Source organism: Symphalangus syndactylus, chromosome 16 (genome assembly GCF_028878055.3).
Source record: "Symphalangus syndactylus isolate Jambi chromosome 16, NHGRI_mSymSyn1-v2.1_pri, whole genome shotgun sequence".
In the NCBI taxonomy this organism is placed as follows: Eukaryota; Metazoa; Chordata; class Mammalia; order Primates; family Hylobatidae; genus Symphalangus; species Symphalangus syndactylus.
In genome coordinates this window covers 17,028,270-17,047,546 of record NC_072438.2, presented here as the reverse complement: position 1 = coordinate 17,047,546, position 19,277 = coordinate 17,028,270, and the positions used below count along the sequence as shown (strand labels likewise).

The 19,277-nt window shown below is 45.0% G+C and overlaps 2 long non-coding RNA genes across 2 annotated transcripts in view; one reads left to right on the top strand and one right to left on the bottom strand.

Annotated features, from left to right (window-relative positions):
* Positions 1–1,227: 1,227 nt before the first annotated feature.
* LOC129464502 (uncharacterized) overlaps positions 1,228–19,277 on the top strand; it is a 61,239-nt gene continuing 43,189 nt past the window's right edge. Inside the window, exons 1-2 of the long non-coding RNA XR_008651617.1 lie at positions 1,228–1,580; positions 14,123–14,248. This is a non-coding gene — a long non-coding RNA (uncharacterized lncRNA). The remainder of the gene's footprint in view (positions 1,581–14,122; positions 14,249–19,277) is intronic.
* Positions 2,587–3,787, bottom strand: LOC129464501 (uncharacterized). The gene is made up of 2 exons (XR_008651616.2): positions 3,107–3,787; positions 2,587–2,893 (listed from the first exon to the last, which is right to left on the bottom strand). It is a non-coding gene; the product is annotated as an uncharacterized lncRNA (long non-coding RNA).

Sequence of the window (19,277 nt, the reverse complement as noted above, 5' to 3'; positions counted from 1 at the left end):
GATGTGCAAAACATCCCAGGGGCCAGCAGGCTAGCGCAGTGAAGGAGAGGCTGTCGGGTATGTGGGGGTAGGGAGGTGGTGGCTAGGTTCCCTTTGCCTGGTTACCTTGGAGCCCATCTTACTAAAGAAGATAGCTTCATTAGCTAGGCCCTGGTGTCCCAGAGTTCTGGGTAAATAAATTATCTTGAGGATCCAACTTCCTGGGTGGCTTTGCCTGACTTTACTTCCTTGGAAGCAACCTTGAGTTCCCGGACACAGTTGTGCCTGCCACTTGCCACTCAGAGCTGTCCAGAGAGGATACAGCAAGCACACTCAGAGTGGGAAGCTCCCAGAGGGCAGAAAGGCCCAGTGGTCAAAGCAAGCAGATGCAATGGAACAGGCTGAGGGAGCCCAGCAACAGTAGCACCAAGAACCCACTGCAGGCCAGGCATCCAGAGAGCACGCTCCGTGCCCACATGCAGCTCACAGTCCAGTGGCTGGCTTGTCTGCGGGACGCCGGTGACTCACTCGGTACTCTTCAGCCAATGTGAATCATGGCGCCGCTGGTTGCCCAGGCCAGGCCCCCGGCCAATCTCTCTGCACAGCTGGGTAACATTAAGAACTTGGCGACGCCCGCAGCATGCAGCAGATCCTCTGGGCCCTCCTCTTGCTGTTGTTGTTGTCAGATGTTGATGGGAGTTTGGGAGGCAAGTAAGGAGCTGTTCATTCTGGGCTGGGTCAAAACTGGGCTGGGCTGAAGGGCAGGGTGGGCCTGAGGTGACAGCCTGCAGGGCATCTGGCCCCTCTTTAGCTCAGTTGTGAGCTCTGAGCCATGGCATCCTGGGTGCATTCATGATCTGCTCCATGCCCCAGCGTCCCCATCTTTTAAAGGGGACACTGGGGGACCCTGGGAGGACTGGGTGAGAATGTATATAGAGAATACCCAGAACAGTGCTGGTACATAACAGCTGCCCCACACACCTTGGCCATCCTGGGTGCCTCAGTCTCTCCTGTGTCCCTTTCTTCTCCCCCACCCTTTCCCATCTGCCACCCCATTCACACATTCACACCAGCCACAGTTGGCGGGCATCCAAGTTCTCTTGAGGGACCACCTGCTTCTTCCCATCATCTCTGTCTCCTCCCTCACCAAACTTTTCTTAATATTCTAAGCTCTAGAGCCCTAGAATGTTCCAATTTCTAGCACTCTAGAACATTCTAGGCCCCAAAAAGCATGTGCCTTTATGTCTTTGCTCACTAGGTTCCCTCAGCCTTCAACACCTTGAGAGCTTGTTTGGAGGCCCTAGCAGGGGTGCACAGCTACTCATATACCCTTGGCTGAAGACCAGTCCTCCTCTATCGGGGATGATCATGAGTGCAGCTTTGGAAGGGACGCATATGGAGTGATGAGGGAGGAAGGGGACACCTGCCTAGCAAGCCAGATCAGCCGAATCAACTTTGGCAATCAATGGGGTGACAGATATCACAGCCAGATCACCCTCACATCCCCCTAGCCTTGAACACCTTTCCCCATCTTCTCCAACTGGCACTTTTTCTTGTGGCAGGAGATGGCAGGATGAGATTGTGGTCTTCCATCCACACAGGTAAGTGACAGTCCTCAGCTCAAATCACCTCCTCTGTGTAGCCTTCCTAACCTCACCTCCCCACCCAGGTGGACTCAGCTGTGTCTTCCTCTGTGCCCCATGGAGAGGTGGACATCTGCACCCCACAATGGCCCACCCCATTGCTCTGTGCTCACCTCCAATTTCCTCCCACTTAGGAGCTCCTGCACAGTAGACAGCCACTGGGGCAAGCTTGTGGGGGCATCCTCCCACACTTTTTGAAAGACTAAATGAAGGACTAACAGGAGGTGTGGAAAACGCTGGCTTGGCAATTAGGAGAGCAAAGCTTCCATGTTCTCCCACACCCCCAATGTTTGTCCTAGACCTTGTCAGGCCTTGCTTTCTATTTGAGGACCCCAGGACTCTGAGAAGACCCAAAGCCAACCTGCTCAGTTGCTGGCTGAAAACCTCGAACTATCAAAAACATTGAACATGGTCTCCTTGGGTGAATTCAGGAGCTTTATGAATGCTGCAATTACCCTGTAGTCGCGTGGTAGGAGAGAGAGATGGAATTGGGAAGAGACCCGAGAAATTTTTTTTTTTTTTTTGAGATGGAGTTTCCCTTTTGTGCCCAGGCTAGAGTGCAATGGTGGGATTTCAGCTCACTGCAGCCTCCGTGTCCTGGGTTCAGGTGATTCTCCTGCCTCAGCCTCCCAGACAGCTGGGAATACAGGCATGAACCACCACACCGAGCTAATTTTGTATTTTTAGTAGAGATGGGCTTTCATCACGTTGCCCAGGCTGGTCTCGAACTCCTGACCTCAGGTGATCCACCCACCTTGGCCTCCCAAAGTGCTGGGATTACAGGTGTGAGCCACCATGCCCAGAAAGACCTGAGAAGTTACCATCATATTTCAGTTAATGAAATCCTTTGACAGCTTTCCACTTTGAGTCCCCTAAAGCATGTACCTCTGCAGGGAGGTGTGGAAGTGAGGCGGGCAGGGGATGTGGGGAGAGGTGGTGATATACCCAGATCCTTACAATCATCTAAGATTATTCAGGATTCATTTTTTAAAAGTTATTCAAAGATACATCAAAGATTAGATTCCTGGAAATGGGGAGAGAGTTCAGTCTCTGGAAGGTTAACACTGTGCAGCTGATTTGTCTGACAGATTTTTCTCCCCGAAAGACTGCTGGGCCTTGGGACCCTGTAATTAGACTGCTGGGAGCCCCAGCCCTCTTGCTTCTATTTCCTTCTCTCCATTGTCTCCTGAATGTCCCAGCCTCCTCCTGGCTAATAGATGCTGATGGCCCTGGGTGACCATCCAAGTGGCTCCAAGCCTTGGATTTCTCTCCTAGGAAACAGAGGATAATTTTTCTCTATCATGCTCATAGGGCGGATGAGGGCTGTGGAGACAAAGCAGGCTCAAACATGAGAAATAACAAATTTCGTATCAAATGTAAAATGGTGAAGAGGAAAAGGAAGTGGGCAGAGAGCTGGGACTTGTGGGTCTGAGCCATGGCTTCCTCTAGTTCATGAAGGGATGGACCTTGTTTGAGTCACTCACCATCTCTGGACCCTGGTTTTCCTGATGTATGAATAAGTGCCTTGGACCTGCTCATTTGGGAGATGTGGCCAGCTTCCACCTTCCAGACCCTGCATACCCCATTTCCTGACTTAGCAGCCCTTGAGGAGAGGTTCCCATCAGGTTTGGTGAAAGTTTCTTTCCAAAGGATACTGCCATGGAATGCTGGGTCAGGATCTACTCAGAGGCTGCGGCTCCCTCCATCTCCGAGTAGACCACGCTAGCAGACTGGGGCTCTCACATTTTGAAGCATGCTATGGAATCTGACCTGGCCTGGATTTCCCGGCAGCGGGGTTATGTCCTTCTGACTTGGCCATCTGAAGTAGGACCCCAGGCAAGAGGACACCTTCTCAGAAACTATTCATGTTTATGAAAGTCATTCATCACTGTTGAGGGGGTGAGGCTCCCTGTTCATGGCAGAATTTCCTCCAGGATTGGTTTATCCAGCTGTGAGCTGTCACGCCAATACCACGTAGAAAGCTTGGCGGTTGAGGGTGCTGGAGTCTTGGGCCAATCATGATGTAAATGCAGACATTAGCTCCAGTTCCTTCCTGGTTTCGCCACTTCCTAGCCATGTAGCCTCAGAGAAGTCACTTAACGTTCCAAGATCTCTGTGTCCCCATAGGCGGAATGGCAGTAAAGAAATTCCCCTGCCCATCTCACAGGGTGGTGTGAGGCTCAGAGGAAACAGTGGATGGGAAGGGGCTTTATGATCTGTGAGGCATTATTGAGTCACGTGCTGGGGTGATTCTTGCTTGTCATGGTTACTTAGCAATGATGATGACAGTACCCTGCTGTGACAAGTCCTCCAATCAAGTCATGTTGCTGAGGACAGGAATGGTTGCAGTGGGACAGACTTTCCCATGTGGCAGAATGGGAGGAGCACAGGAGTGGGAGTCAGACCTGGCTTCCAGCTCCACCACCACCCATCACTGCCACAATTGGAGTGGATCCTAAAATCTGATATGGTTTGGCTCTGTGTCCCCACCCAAATCTTATCTCAAATTGTAATCCCCACGTGTCGAGGAAGGGGGGTGATTGGATCATGGGGGCAGTTTCTCCCATGCTGTTCTCCTGATAGTGAGTGAGTTCTCACAAGATCTGATGGTTTTTTTTTTTGTTTTTTTTTTTTTATTATACTTTAGGGTTTTAGGGTACATGTGCACAATGTGCAGTTTTGTTACATATGTATCCATGTGCCATGTTGATTTCCTGCACCCATTAACTCGTCATTTAGCATTAGGTGTATCTCCTAATGCTGTCCCTCCCCCCTCCCCCCACCCCACAACAGTCCCCAGAGTGTGATGTTCCCCTTCCTGTGTCCATGAGTTCTCATTGTTCAATTCCCACCTATGAGTGAGAACATGCGGTGTTTGGTTTTTTGTCCTTGCGATAGTTTACTGAGAATGATGTTTTCCAGTTTCATCCATGTCCCTACAAAGGACATGAACTCATCATTTTTTATGGCTGCATAGTATTCCATGGTGTATATGTGCCACATTTTCTTAATCCAGTCTATCGTTGTTGGACATTTGGGTTGGTTCCAACTCTTTGCTATTGTGAATAGTGCTGCAATAAACATACATGTGCATGTGTCTTTATAGCACGTGTTTGGAAGTTCCCCCTTTGCTCTTCTCCCTACTGCTGCCTTGTGAAGAAGGTGCCTGCTTCCCCTTCACCTTCCGCCATGATTGTAAGTTTCCTGTGGCCTCCCCAGCCATTTGGAACTGTAAGTCAATTAAACCTCTTTCCTTTATAAATTATCCAGTCTCAGGCAGTTCTTTATAGCAGTGTGAAAACAGACTAATACGTCCCCAAACCTAGCTACCCCATCCATCAAAGAGGGACAATAATAGTGTTGCCCAATAATTAGATTGCATTCCCCCAAAGCAGACCCCAATACACAGATTTGATTGAAGTAATTTATTTGGTGATGACCCAGGAGTCAGGGGTCAGGAATGAGAAGTGAGACAGGAAGGGGGGTAAATTCATTCTAGTGGGAAGATGGGCAGGTCTTCACCGAGGGCAACCAGGCTTGATCCCCCAGGAGCCTCTGCAGGAGTACATGGAGCACACCTCAGAGCTGCCCCACTGTGGGGTGAGGAACCTGGGTGTTTATCCATTATCTATGGGTTGCTCTTAGGGTGTTAGTGCCTCAGAACCCCCCACCTACCAGGTGTGTGGACCAAGCACGCCCCTGTGACCAGAGAACACCCTCAGCCACAGAGATGCAGGCAGCCAAGGCTATGTTTGAGAACTCTAGGGTAGGCAGAGGGGCATGGGCCAGGTGCTGATGGTGCCTGCTGTGCCAACTCAGTTGCTATGAGGGTGATGCTTAGAACAGTGCCTGGCATATGACCAGCTCCAGAGAACTCACTTATTATTATTATTATTAGCTATGCCCCAACTTCCTCCATTCCAAGTGAACCCAGAGTTTGTTTCAGCATCAACCTTTCTCCTCGTAGTCATGGGCTTCAAGGGAGGCTGACTCCAGCCCAGCTCCAGGGCTGGGGACTTGGTTGGTGTCAATCAGTCATGGCCCCCATCTATAGTGCCTTTTCTAAAATTTTCCTCAGGAGAGGAACCAAAGCACAGGTTTACCTCCAGGATAAGCTTCTCATCTTCTCACAGGGTCAATATCCATGTGTCTCCTTCTTTAAGAGAATAAAAGGCTAGGTTAGGGTAGTTCTCCTGGATAATATACTGAAGAGTGTTTTCCAACTTGGTTCCATTCTCCCAGCCACTTTCAGGTACACCAATAAAAAGTAGGTTTGGTATTTTCATATAGTCCCATATTTCTTGAAGGCTTTGTTCATTCCTTTTCATACTTTTTTCTCTAATCTTGTCTTCATACTTAATTTCATTAAGTTGATCTTCAATATCTGATATTCTTTCTTCCACTTAATCAATTCAGCTATTGATACTCGTGAATTCTTCACGAAGTTCTCATGCTGTGTTTTTCAGCTCCATCAGGTCATTTATGTTCTTCTCTAAACTGCTTATTCTAGTTAGCAATTCTGCTAACCTTTTTTCAAGGTTCTTAGCTTCCTTGTATTGGGTTAAAACATGCTCCTTTAGCTCAGAGGAGTTTGTTATTATCCACCTTCTGAAGCCTACTTCTGTCAATTCATCAAACTCATTCTCCATCCAGTTTTGTTCCCTTGCTTGCAAGGAGTTGTAATCCTTTGGAGAAGAAGAAGTGTCTGGTTTTTGGAATTTTCAGCCTTTTTGCGCAGGTTTTTCTTCATCTTCATGGGTTTATCTACCTTTGGTCTTTGATGTTGGTGACCTTCGAATGGGGTTTTCGTGTGGACATCCTTTCTGTTGATGTTGATGCTATTCCTTTCTGTTTGTTAGTTTTCCCTCTAACAGTCTGGCCTCTCTGCTGTGGGTCTGCTGAAGTTTGCTGGAGGTCCACTCTAGACCCTGTTTGCATGGGTATCACCAGTGGAGGCTGTAGAACAGCAAAGATTGCTGCCTGTTCCTTCCTCTGGAAGCTTTATCCAGAGGGGCACCTGCCAGATGCCAGCTGGAGCTCTCCAAGATACTCCTCGAGAAGAGCAACCCCAAGACACATAATCGTCAGATTCACCAAGGTTGAAATGAAGGAAAAAATGTTAAGGGCAGCCAGAGAGAAAGGTCGAGTTATCCACAAAGGGAAGCCCATACACTAACAGCAGATCTCTCTGCAGAAACCTTACAAGCCAGAAGAGGGTGGGGGTGAATATTCAACATTCTTAAAGAAAACAATTTTCATCCCAGAATTTAATATCCAGCCAAACTAAGCTTCATAAGTGAAACAGAAATAAAATCGTTTACAGACAAGCAAATGCTAAAGAATTTTGTCACCATCAGGCCTGCCTTACAACAGCTCCTGAAGGAAGCACTAAATATGGAAAGGAAAAACAGTTACCAGCCACTGCAAAAACATACCAAATTGTAAAGACCATCAACACTATGAAGAAACTCCATCAACTAACGGGCAAAATAACCAACTAACATCATAATGACAGGATCAAATTCACACATAACAATACTAACTTTTTCTGGGGATAGGCCCCCAAATCTGGCCATGAACTGGCCCCAAAACTGACCATAAACAAAATCTCTGCAGCACTGTATTTTATCCTCAATAAAATACTGGCCATCATGCCCACGCTGAAGGTTGTGGGTTTACCAGAATGACAGCAAGGAACACCTGGCCCACCCAGGGTGGAAAAACTGCTTAAAGGCATTCCTAAGCCACAAACAATAGCATGAGCGATCTGTGCCTTAAGGACGTGTTCGTGCTCAGATAACTAGCCAGAGCCCATCCCTTTATTTTAGCCTATCCCTTCATTTCCCATAAGGAATAGTTTTAGTTAATCTATGATCTATAGAAACAATGCTTATCACTGGCTTGCTGTCAATAAATATGTGGGTAAATCTCTGTTCAAGGCTCTCAGCTGTGAAGGCTGTCAGTCCCCTGATTTCCCACTCCACACACTATATTTCTGTGTGTGTGTCTTTAATTCCTCTAGTGCTGCTGGGTTAGGGTCTCCACAACTGAGCTGGTCTTGACAACTTTAAATGTAAACAGGCTAAATGTCCCAATTAAAAGACACAAACTGGCAAATTGGATAAAGAGTCAAGACCCATCAGTGTGCTGTATTCAGGAGACCCATCTCACATGCAGAGACACACATAGGCTCAAAATAAAGGGATGGAGGAGTATTTACCAAGCAAATGGAAAGAAAAAAAAACAGAGTTTGCAATTCTAGTCTCTGATAAAATGGACTTTATACCAACAAAGATCAAAAAAGACAAAGAAGGGCATTACATAATGGTAAAGGGATCAATGCAACAAGAAGAGCTAACTTTCCTAAATATATATGCACCCAATATAGGAGCACCCAGATTCATAAAGCAAATTCTTAGAGACCTGCAAAGAGACTTAGACTCCCACACAATAATGGTGGGAGACTTTAACACCCCACTTTCAATATTAGATAAATCAATGAGACGGAAAATTAGCAACGATATTCAGGACTTGAACTCAGCTCTGGACCAAGCAGACCTAGTAGACATCTACACAACTCTCCACCCCAAATCAACAGAATATACATTCTTCTCAGCACCACATTGCACTTATTCTAAAATTGACCACATAATTGGAAGTAAAACACTCCTCAGCAAATGCAGAAGCATGGAAATAATAACAAACAGTCTCTCAGACCACAGTGCAATCGAATAAGAACTCAGAATTAAGAAACTCACTCAAAACTGCACAACTATATGGAAACTGAACAACCTGCTCCTGAATGACTACTGGGTAAATAACAAAATTAAGGCAGAAATCAGGAAGTTCTTAGAAACCAATGAGAACAAAGACACAACATACCAGAATCTCTGGGACACAGCTAAACCAGTGTTTAGAGGGAAATTTATAGCTCTAAATGCCCACAGAAGAAAGCGGGAAAGATCTAAAATTGACACCCTAGCATCACAATTAAAAGAACTAGAGAATCAAGGGCAAACAAATGTAAAAGCTACTAGAAGACAAGAAATAACTAAGATCAGAGCAGAACTGGAGGAGATAGAGACACAAAAAACCTTCAAAAAATCAATGAATCCAGGAGCTGGTTTTTTGAAAAAATTAACAAAATAGATAGACCACTGGCAAGACTAATAAAGAAGAAAAGAGAGAAGAATCAAATAGACACAGTAAAAAATGATAAAGGGGATATCACCACTGATCCCACAGAAATACAAACCACCATCAGAGAATACTGTAAACACCTTTATGCAAATAAACTAGAAAATCTAGAAGAAATGGATAAATTCCTGGACACATACACCCTCCCAGGACTAAACCAGGAAGAAGTAGAATCCCTGAATAGACCAATAACAAGTTCTGAAATTGAGGCAGTAATTAATAGCCTACCAACCAAAAAAAGCCCAGGACCAGATGGATTCACAGCCAAATTCTCCCACACGTACAAAGAGGAGCTGGTACCATTTCTTCTGAAACTATGCCAAACAATCAAAGAAGAGGGACTCCTCCCTAATTCATTTTATGAGGCCAGCATCATCCTGATACCAAAACCTGGCAGAGACACAACAAAAAAAGAAAACTTCAGGCCAATATCCCTGATGAACATCGATGCAAAAATCCTCAATAAAATACTGGCAAATTGAATCCAGCAGCAAGTCAAAAAGCTTATCCACCACAATCAAGTCAGCTTCATCCCTGGGATGCAAGGCTGGTTCAACATACACAAATCAATAAATGTAATCCATCAGATAAACAGAACCAATGACAAAAACCACATGATTATCTCAATAGATGCAGAAAAGGCCTTTGATAAAATACAACATCCCTTCATGTTAAAAACTCTCAATAAACCAGATATCGATGGAATGTATCTCAAAATAATAAGAGCTATTTTGACAAACCCACAGCCAATATCATTCTGAATAGGCAAAAGCTGGAAGCATTCCCTCTGAAAACCAGCACAAGACAAGTATGCCCTCTCTCAACACTGCTATTCGACATAGTATTGGAAGTTCTGGCCTGGGCAATTAGGCAAGAGAAAGAAATAAATGGTATTCAAATAGGAAGAGAGGAAGTCAAATTGTCTCTGGTTACAGATGACATGATTATATATTTAGAAAACCCCCTTGTCTCAGCCTAAAAACTTCCTAAGCTAATAAGCAATTTCAGCAAAGTCACAGGATACAAAACCAATTTGCAAAAATCACCAGCATTCCTATATGCCAATAATAGACAAACAGATTACAGATTTAAATGTAAGACCTAAAACCATAAAAACTCTAGTAGAAACCCTAGGTAATACCATTCAAAACATAGGCATGGGCAAAGACTTCATGACTAAAACACCAAAAGCAATGGCAACAAAAGCCAAAATTGACAAATGGGATCTAATTAAACTAAAGAGCTTCTGCACAGCAAAAGAAACTATCATCAGAGTGAACAGGCAACCTACAGAATGGGAGAAAATTTTTGCAATCTATCCATCTGACAAAGGGCTAATATCCAGAATCTACAAGGAACTTAAGCAAACTTAAAAGAAAAAACAAACAACCCCATCAAAAAGTAGGTAAAGGATATGAACAGACACTTCTCAAAAGAAGGCATTTATGTGGCCAAAAAACATGAAAAAAAGCTCATCATCACTGGTCATTAGAGAAATGCAAATCAAAACCACAGTGAGTATAAATTAATTCAACCATTATGGAAGACAGTGTGGTGATTTCTGAAGGATCTAGAACCAGAAATATCATTTGAATCAGCAACCTCATCACTGGATATATACTCAAAGGATTATAAATCATTCTACTATAAAGACACATGCACACATATGTTTATTGAAGCACTATTCACAATAGCAAAGACTAGGAACCAACCCAAATGCCCATCAATGATTAACTGGATAAAGAAAATGTGGCACATATACACCATGGAATACTATGCAGCCACAACAAAGGATGAGTTCATATCCTTTGCAAGGACATGGATGAAGCTGGAAACCATGATTCTCAGCAAACTAACACAGGAACAGAAAACCAACACCACATGTTCTCATAAGTGGAAGTTGAACAATGAGAACTCACGGGCGCAGGGAGGGGAACATCAGACACTGGGGCCTGTTGGGGGATGAGGGGCTAGGGGAGGGATGGCATTAGGAGAAATGCCTAATGTAGATGATGGGATGATTGGTGCAGCAAACCACTATGGCAAGTGTATACCTATGTAACCTGCATGTTCTGCACATGTATCCCAGAACTTAAAGTATAATAATAATAAAAAAAGAAAACAAAAGGCTTTGGCATTTTTCGTTTAGTACCCTCCCTGTCTTCACAAAGGTCTCGGGTTTGCTGTCAATGTGGCTGTTACTTGTTCTGAAGTCTGGAGGACTGGGCCTAGAAAGCAGGAAGGCAGTCATTTGTGACAAAACCGAGAAAGTTGGATGAAGCTCCCACATTCTTGCAAATTCTCACCTCTGAGTGCTGCACTTAGCCATGTGCTAAGTATTTCAGCACCTTCTGGGGGCCTGGGAGGCTGGATGAAATTATTGAGTTATGAAGCAATTTTACTTGGAATGAATAGTGAATTTTTTTTCTTGCAACGAAGAGACACCAACATGTATTTTTGTTTTTTGTTTTTTTTGTTTTTGTTGTTTTTTTTCTTTGTAATTAATTTTAGGAATTACTTGTGAATGCAATCAAGGTGAGGGTGGACAAAGTCATACTCGGCATTGTCTCAGAGCTGCAGAGCCAAGCAACAGCCTTAATGAACAAAGCTACGTGGTCTTGGTGTTGGAGGGAAGGTTTATAACTGACTCAAGACCTCAGCAATGCTGGAAGGACACTGAGGGTTCACTCAGGCCCAGAGATGTGGGGAACCCTGGAGGCTGGGAGGCTTCCTTGACCCCTGCATAGAAAAACAATGCATCAGGGAGAAAGCCCTTCACTTTTGTTGCTTTATAATGGCCTGATGGAGCTATGTGGACCCTTCTGGTAAATTGGGACATTGGCTATTATAAAAGAGGTGCATAGGCAGTGAGGGGGAGAAGTTAATAATATTAATAATAATTCTGATGATTACTCTGCACGAGGCACTATTTCTATTCCCTATAGCTCTCCTGCAAGACAGACATTGTTAGGCCCATTTTTATGTGCAAGGAAATTGAACCTCAGAGCATTGAGTAACTTGCCCTGGAGCATGTGTCTGGTAGCAGGGCAATCAACTGTCCCAATTTGGTTGGGACTGTCATGGTTTTAGCACTGAAATTTCGGCATCTCTGGAAACCTTCTGTTCTGGGCAAACTAGGACAGTTGGTCACCCTAGAGGAGTCAGGGCCAACGTGATGGCCAGGTCCACCTGGTTCCCAAGACTGTTGCTCTCAACACCATGCCAGCCTCATATGTAAGGCAAAGCTCTTTCCCGTAAGGCTGCATGAATAGGAAGCTGCAGAGGAAGAATTTGAACCCAGGACTGTCTTTCTCCAGAGTGGATGTTTTCATACCAGGCCATCAAGACAGGAGCACCTGACTGTTGATACACAATGGCAGAAGGTTCCAGAATGCCTTTAGCCCTGTGGTGCTGCTGTGAACCAATACGTAGGCCTAGTGGTTATGCCTTTCCAGGGGCACACATATTCCTGGGGGAGAAGCTGGGGTCTTTGCAGCATCTGCATCCTGGCCCTGATTTTGAGCCAGGCCTGGTGGAGAGCAGGGATGTCCTAAAGCTTTGAGGAGTGAAGGAGGGAGGAGATTGCACACAAGGTTGCTTTCATTTAAAGAGCAACACCAGGCTGGGGAAGGTGGCTCACGCCTGTAATCCCAGTGCTTTGGGAGGTCAAGGAGGGCAGATCACCTGAGGTCAGGAGTTTGAGACCAGCCTGGCCAACATAGTGAAACCCTATCTCTACTAAAAATAAAAATAAAAATAAAAAAATTGGCCGAGCGTGGTGGCACGTGCCTGTAATCCCAGCTACTTGGGAGGCTGAGACAGGAGAATCGCTTGAACCTGGGAGGCAGAGGTTGCAGTGAGTCGAGATCGCACCACTGCACTCCAGCCTGGGGTGACAGAGCAAGACTCTGTCTCAAAAAATAAACAAATAAATAAATAAACAAACAAATAAAGAGCAACACCAATGTTCAACTGCTCAATAATTGGCAGACACAAATACAGATATAAAATAAAGACCAATTTTAGTTGAGGTGTCACTTCTCTTTGTCTCTCTTTGTCTCTCTCTTTCTTTCGCTCTCTCTCTATATAATGTGTATAAATAATATATAACATATTCTGTCACCATATTTATATACTCACAAAAGTTTTTCAAGCTGTTTCTCCTTCCTTGAAGCTGTTTTGAATTTATGAGCAACTAGAGTGGAAAACTTATTCTTCATTGTGGCTGGCATTAAACATCACATTTAGCTCCTTGTCCTAATTATCCCTAGATTTGTTTCTATGTTGTGCTACTCCCCAGAATCCCTGTCTTTCCAACCTCTCTGGTTCCAGGGCCCCTGTGTCCTCATTCCTTGTAGCTAGAAAAGAGCCCAGATAGAAAGATGTGCCAGCCGAGTCTATTTCGAGTGACTGCACCTTGGCTGTTGGCACGCTGCTGGTGTGTTCTGATATCCGTTCTCCTCTCTTTCTATGGTAATAAAAGCCTGACGTTTTGGCTGAGCACACAGCCACCCCCGAAGTAAAGACTACATTTAGCAGCATTCTTTGCAGCCAACTGTGGCTCTTTGACTAAGTTTTGGCCAAAGGGTATGAGTGTGACTTATACAAGCTCTGAGTTATGCCATTAATGGGAAGCCTTATACCCTCTCCAGCACCATTTTTTCTCTTCCTGCTAGTTGGAATACAAATGTGTTGGTGAACTCTTTGAGAGAATTTCTTCATTTATTTAACTGGGATAATCCTGAATAAAAAAGCAAACAAAGAAAAAAGACTCCATGGTGGATAACCAGCAGAAATAAAAGACAATAGAAATAGACCTACAAAGATGTCAGATATTGGAATTCTCAGAGGCTGACCACAAGACAACATCATAGAGATGGCAGAACGACATCCTGGGAGAAGCTTGGGTTCTGATACCTTGGGGGCTGCCTGGCTAGCCTGCATATGTGAGGGAGAAGTCAATGTCTACCTTGGGCTTCTGCTATGGTAACTAACTCCATATCCGAGTAGCATACTGCTTCTCTGTAGCAGCTAATTTCACTCCTGAGTCATTGTCTTCCAATCGGTATGTTAGTATATGCTATCGTTTGGATGTGGCTTGTTTGGCCCTGCCAAGTCTCATGTTTGAATTTGATCCCCAGTGTTGAAAGTGGGGTCTTGTGGGAGGTGTTTGGGTTGTGGGGGTAGATCCCTCATGAATGGCTTGGTGCCATTCTTGTGGGAGTAAGCGAGTTTTCATTCTTAATTCCTGCAAGAGCTGGTTGTTGAAAAGAGCCTAGTACCTCTTTCCATCTCTCTCTCAGCTCCCCCTTCACCATGCGGTCTCCGCATACCAGCTACCTTTTGCCTTCTGACAAGAAGGGAAGCAGCCTGCAGCCCTCACCAGAAGCGGATGCTGGTGCCATGCTTCTTGTACAGCCGGCAGAACTGTGAGCCAAATAAGCCTCTTTTCTTTATAAATTACCCAGCTTTGCATATTCTTTTGCAGCAACACAAGTGGACTAATAATAATATATTTATTAGCAGGGCCATTAACAGCTTAAGCTGACACCAAACAAAATCTTCAACTTCTAGGGCTTTTTAAATCATAATTTTGGTGAGAACCTGACCACTCTTTTTTTAAATGATGGCAATTGCAAGGGTCCAGAAGGCTCTAGAATTGGTTGGAATTGGTAGAAAAAGAGAAGGAGATGATGATGGTGGAGGGGAAGGAGAAGGCATGATAGCATCTAACCTTTATTGAGCAATAACTATGCACTAACACTATGCTAAACACTTTACATATCTACTCCTGTGAGTTTTGCACTATTACAACTTCCACTTTATACGTGAGGAAACTGAGGCTTACTGTGCCCAGTCACACTGGTTTCCCTGCAGGTTCTCTCTAACAGTGTGCTTCGTCCTATGATCATCACTTTGCATATGCTAGTCCCTCTGTCCTGAATACCCTTCCTACCTCAGGTTGCCAGATACACAAACAAAACTCAATGAGTAAACAAAAACCGGAGGTGCAGTTAAATGTGAATATCAGATAAACAATGAGTAAGATTTTATTATAAACACATCCCATGCAATATAATAATGTTATGCTAAACATTATTTGTTGTCTATTTGAAATTCAAATGTAACTGGGTGCCTGGGCAGCCCCATTTCTTTTCCTTTTTATTATTTATTTATATTTATTTATTTATTTATTTATTTATTTATTTTTAGACAAAGTCGCTCTGTCACCAGACTGCAGTATAGCGGTGCAGTCTCGGCTCACTGCAACCTCTGACTCCCTGGTTCAAGCAATTCTCCTGCCTCACCCTCCCGAGTAGGAGGCACGCGCCACCACACCCAGCTAATTTTTGTATTTTTAATAGAGATCGGGTTTCACCATGTTGGCCAGGATGGTCTCAATCTCCTGACCTCGTGATCCGCCCGCCTCAGCCTCCCAAAGTGCTGGGATTACAGGCATGAGCCACCACGCCCAGCCTTGGGCAGCCCCATTTTTATCCCAACCTTCTTCCTTTTTTTTTTTTTTTTTTTTTTTTTTTGAGGGACTCTTGCTCTGTTGCCCAGGCTGGAGTGCAATGGTGTGATCTAGGCTCACTGCAACCTCTGCCTCCTGGGTTCAGGTAACTTTCATGTCTCAGCCTCCCAAGTAGCTGGGACTACAGGTGTGCACCACCAGGCCCAGCTAATCTTTTTGTATTTTTAGTATAGACGGGGTTTCACTATGTTGGCCAGGCTGGCTTCAAACTCCTGACTTCAGGTGATCCGCCCACCTCAGACTCCCAAAGCGCTGGGATTACAGACGTGGACCACCATGCCCAGTCCCAACCCTCTTACTTTACCTGGATATTTCCTGCCTACCCTTCCAATCTCAGCTTGAGCGCAACTTCCTTAGGGAAGCTTTCCCTGACTCATAGCCCAGAAGGGGCCCCTTTCATATAGCTTCTCCGGGACTGTGCATCTTGCCCTCACAGGCTTTATCTCCATTAGACTGTTTGATTAACACGCTCTCCCTCAAGTGGACTGCAATGACCTTGATGGCAGGGTACACACTGGCTTTTGCTCACCACTGCATGTCTCCCCTGCTCCTAGCACATGCCTGGCACATAGCAGGTACATGATAAAAAGAATTGTGAAATGAAATAAAGGGCAGTGGAGTAACTGGCCTAAGACCACCCACTTAGCAAGTAGGAGAATTAGGAGTCAATGCTAAGAAGCAAAGGCAAGAGATGTTTGAAAGGAAAACATCCCTCCTTAGCATGGCCTCTCGGGCCTGCTACCTGCCTCCGTGGCCCCTCTTAAGGAAGGCAGCTCGGTGGGTTAGTCACGGGCCCTGGAGCAAGACTGCCCGAGATGGAACCCAGGCTCAGATGCTGAGAATCTGGATGGTCATGGGCTAGCTACCTCACCTCCCTGGGTCTCAGCTTCTCTGTCTGTAAAATGGTGACCAAAACTTCTCACAGGGCTTTTGAAAGGATTAACTGAGTCAAGACCTATGAAGCCATAGAACAGTGCCTGGCACCTCCTATGTGCCCGGTAAATATGAGCAACTGTGATGCCACCTCCACCTCGCTCACTGTGTTCCAGCTGGGCCTGCAGAGTGCTTTCAGACCCCGGGGGCTTTGCATGTGCTGTTTCCTCTGCCGCTGAAGCACTTCTTATCTTTTTTTTTCCTTGTCAGCTCCTTCTCATCCTCGAAGGGCCTTTCTTCGGCCAGGCGTGGTAGCTCACACCTGTAATCCCAGCACTTTGGGAGGCCGAGCGGGGTGGATCATGAGTTCAGGAGTTTGAGATGAGCCTGGCCAACATGATGAAACCCCGTCTCTAGTAAAAATACAAAAATTACCTGGCCGTGGTGGTGTTCACCTGTAATCCCAGCTGCCCAGGAGGCTGAGGCAGAATTGCTTGAACCCAGGAGGCGGAGGTTGCAGTGAGCCAAGATCGCGTCACTGCACTCCAGCCTGGGCGAGAGAACGAGGCTCTGTCTCCAACAACAACAATAACGACAACAACAACAACAACAACAACAACAGAAACTTTCTTCTTCTCCTGAAGGTTCATACTCTTTCCCTCCCAGTCCTGTTTCACTGGAGCCCTGTGTGCAGTATGTAACAAAACGAATATTTGGTGTGTATTTGTATAGGGTCTGTTTTCTTCTACCAAACTAAGTTCTACAAGGACAAGGACCTCTCCTGATTTGCTCCCCACGACATGCACAGTGGCCAGCATAGCACCAGTCATACAGTAGGCACTCATGGTGAACTAATACACAGCGACAAAACCTGCAGAACCTGGTGGCTGATGGCATGGAGTAGGGAGAAGAGAGGACAAGGAGGGTCCTGAGAAGTGGGGAACAGCTTTGCCTTTAATGGAAGCAGGGCATGGGGAGGGCCCTGGATGCCATTCAGTTCAGTAAATGTTTATTGAGTGTCTGCTAGTTGTTCTACTCCTTTCCCATCAGTTAATCATTCAAGCTAGCTCAGAACATGGAAAACATCTCATGGGCCAAATAACGCAGATGAAAGCTCTATGACCTTGGAAGCTACTCCCATAGCAGCTGCCTTGAGATCTCTATGTGTATCTAGGGACAGATGGAAATAAGAATCATAATTGATGCCAGGCATTGCCAATTTGAAAATATAAATGATATACAATGATTTTTAAAAATCCCATAAGATACATATATTTTCCATTTTGCAGAAATGATAACTCAGTCTTAGAGGCAACAAGAGATTTGTCCAAAATCACAGAAAGTAGCAGGACTGTTGAGATTTTACCCCTTGTCCATCTGGCTCTAAAGCCTGTGCTGTTGCCCCATTTACCCTGCAGTCTCTGAAGAGCTGAACCTTGACGTGATTGGTCTGGCTGCCATTCACAGCTTAGCTCGACACAACAGGAGCCAGAGGTCTCATGGTTCATGCACTCAGTACTGACTAAGCACGCCCTCTAGAACCTACTCCTGGGGGAGCAAACTCAGCAGTCATTATTCTGATTTGCTATTCTTTCATTGATTCTTTCATCTTTTGATTTAGTGATTAATGTATTCATTCATTCATTCAACAAAATGAATTGCACAGGCAGACATGTAAATAGGAAATTGTAGCAAGATGTGATTACCTGGGAGTGGCAGTGTTGGAGCGGATTGGCCCTTGTGCTACCAAGGTTCCCAGGATTGGAGGACCAGACAAGTTCTTGAATCTCTAGGACGGGGTGGAGAAACGGAAATCCACTGGAGACATCAAGCATAGTGCCTCCTGTCGGATCCCTGGGAAGGCCAAGCACATCTCATCTCTTGTTATTCCTCATGTCCTTGCTGCCTTAATCAAAAGCAATCGCAGTATGTGTGACTTAAAAGGAATGGCCAAGAGGGATTTAATTCAAAACAGGCATGTCTAGAACTAAGCACCCCACTGGATGGGAATCAAGTGATTATGTGAACAAAGAGAAGGTATCAAGTCAGAGGCCATCTGTTCATTCACAGGCACTCCTCAAGGACTCAGTGCCAGGGCCAGGGCCTCATGGGGCCTACAGTCTAGGGGGCAGAAGAACAATGAACAATGGCCATGCAGCAAGCCATGTGCTGGAAGGAGGGATAAACGCAGAGCTGTGAGCCTGGCGGTCTGTGGCTGTAACTGTCCATCTCACCACTTTCCACACTGAGGACCTGGAGGGCAGAGCATGCCTCTTCATCGCGTCTGTCTCCCCAGGCAAGGCTGCTAGAGTGCAAAATGAAAATGGCGGGCCCCTTTTTCAAAAAGGAGAAAATATGTTGACATAGATGTGGTGAAGAGGGAACACTTTTACACCGCTGGTAGGAATGTAAATTAGTTCAACCACCATGGAAAACGTGTGGAGATTCCCAAAAGAACTAAAAGTAGAACTACCATTCAATCCAGAAATCCCATTACTGGGTATCTACGCAAAGGAAAAGAAGTCATTATATTGAAAAATACACTCGCACACGCATGTTTATAGCAGCACAATTCACAATTGCAAAGATATGGAACCAACCTAAGTGCTCATTGACCAACGAGTGGATAAAGAAAATGTAGTATATATGCACCATGGAATACTACTCAGCCAAAAAATTGAACAAAATAATGTCTTTTGCAGCAATTTGGATAGAGCTCGAGCCCTTTCTAAGTGAAGTAACTCAGGAATGGAAAACCAAATATCATATATTCTCACCAATAAATAGGAGCTAAGCTAAGAGGACACAAAGGCATAAGAGTGATCGGGGACTCTGATGAAGTAGGGAGTAGGGTGAGGGATAAAAATCTACATATTAGGTACAGTGTAACTGCTCGGGTGACAGGTGCACTAAAATATCAGAATCACCACTTAAGAACTTATCCACATAGCCCAAAACCACCAGTATCCCAAAAAATATTGAAAAAAAAAAGTTACTGAAATATAAAGCATCTTTTCTTTTGTGGTTTTCTTCTTGCCCTGTGATTCTTT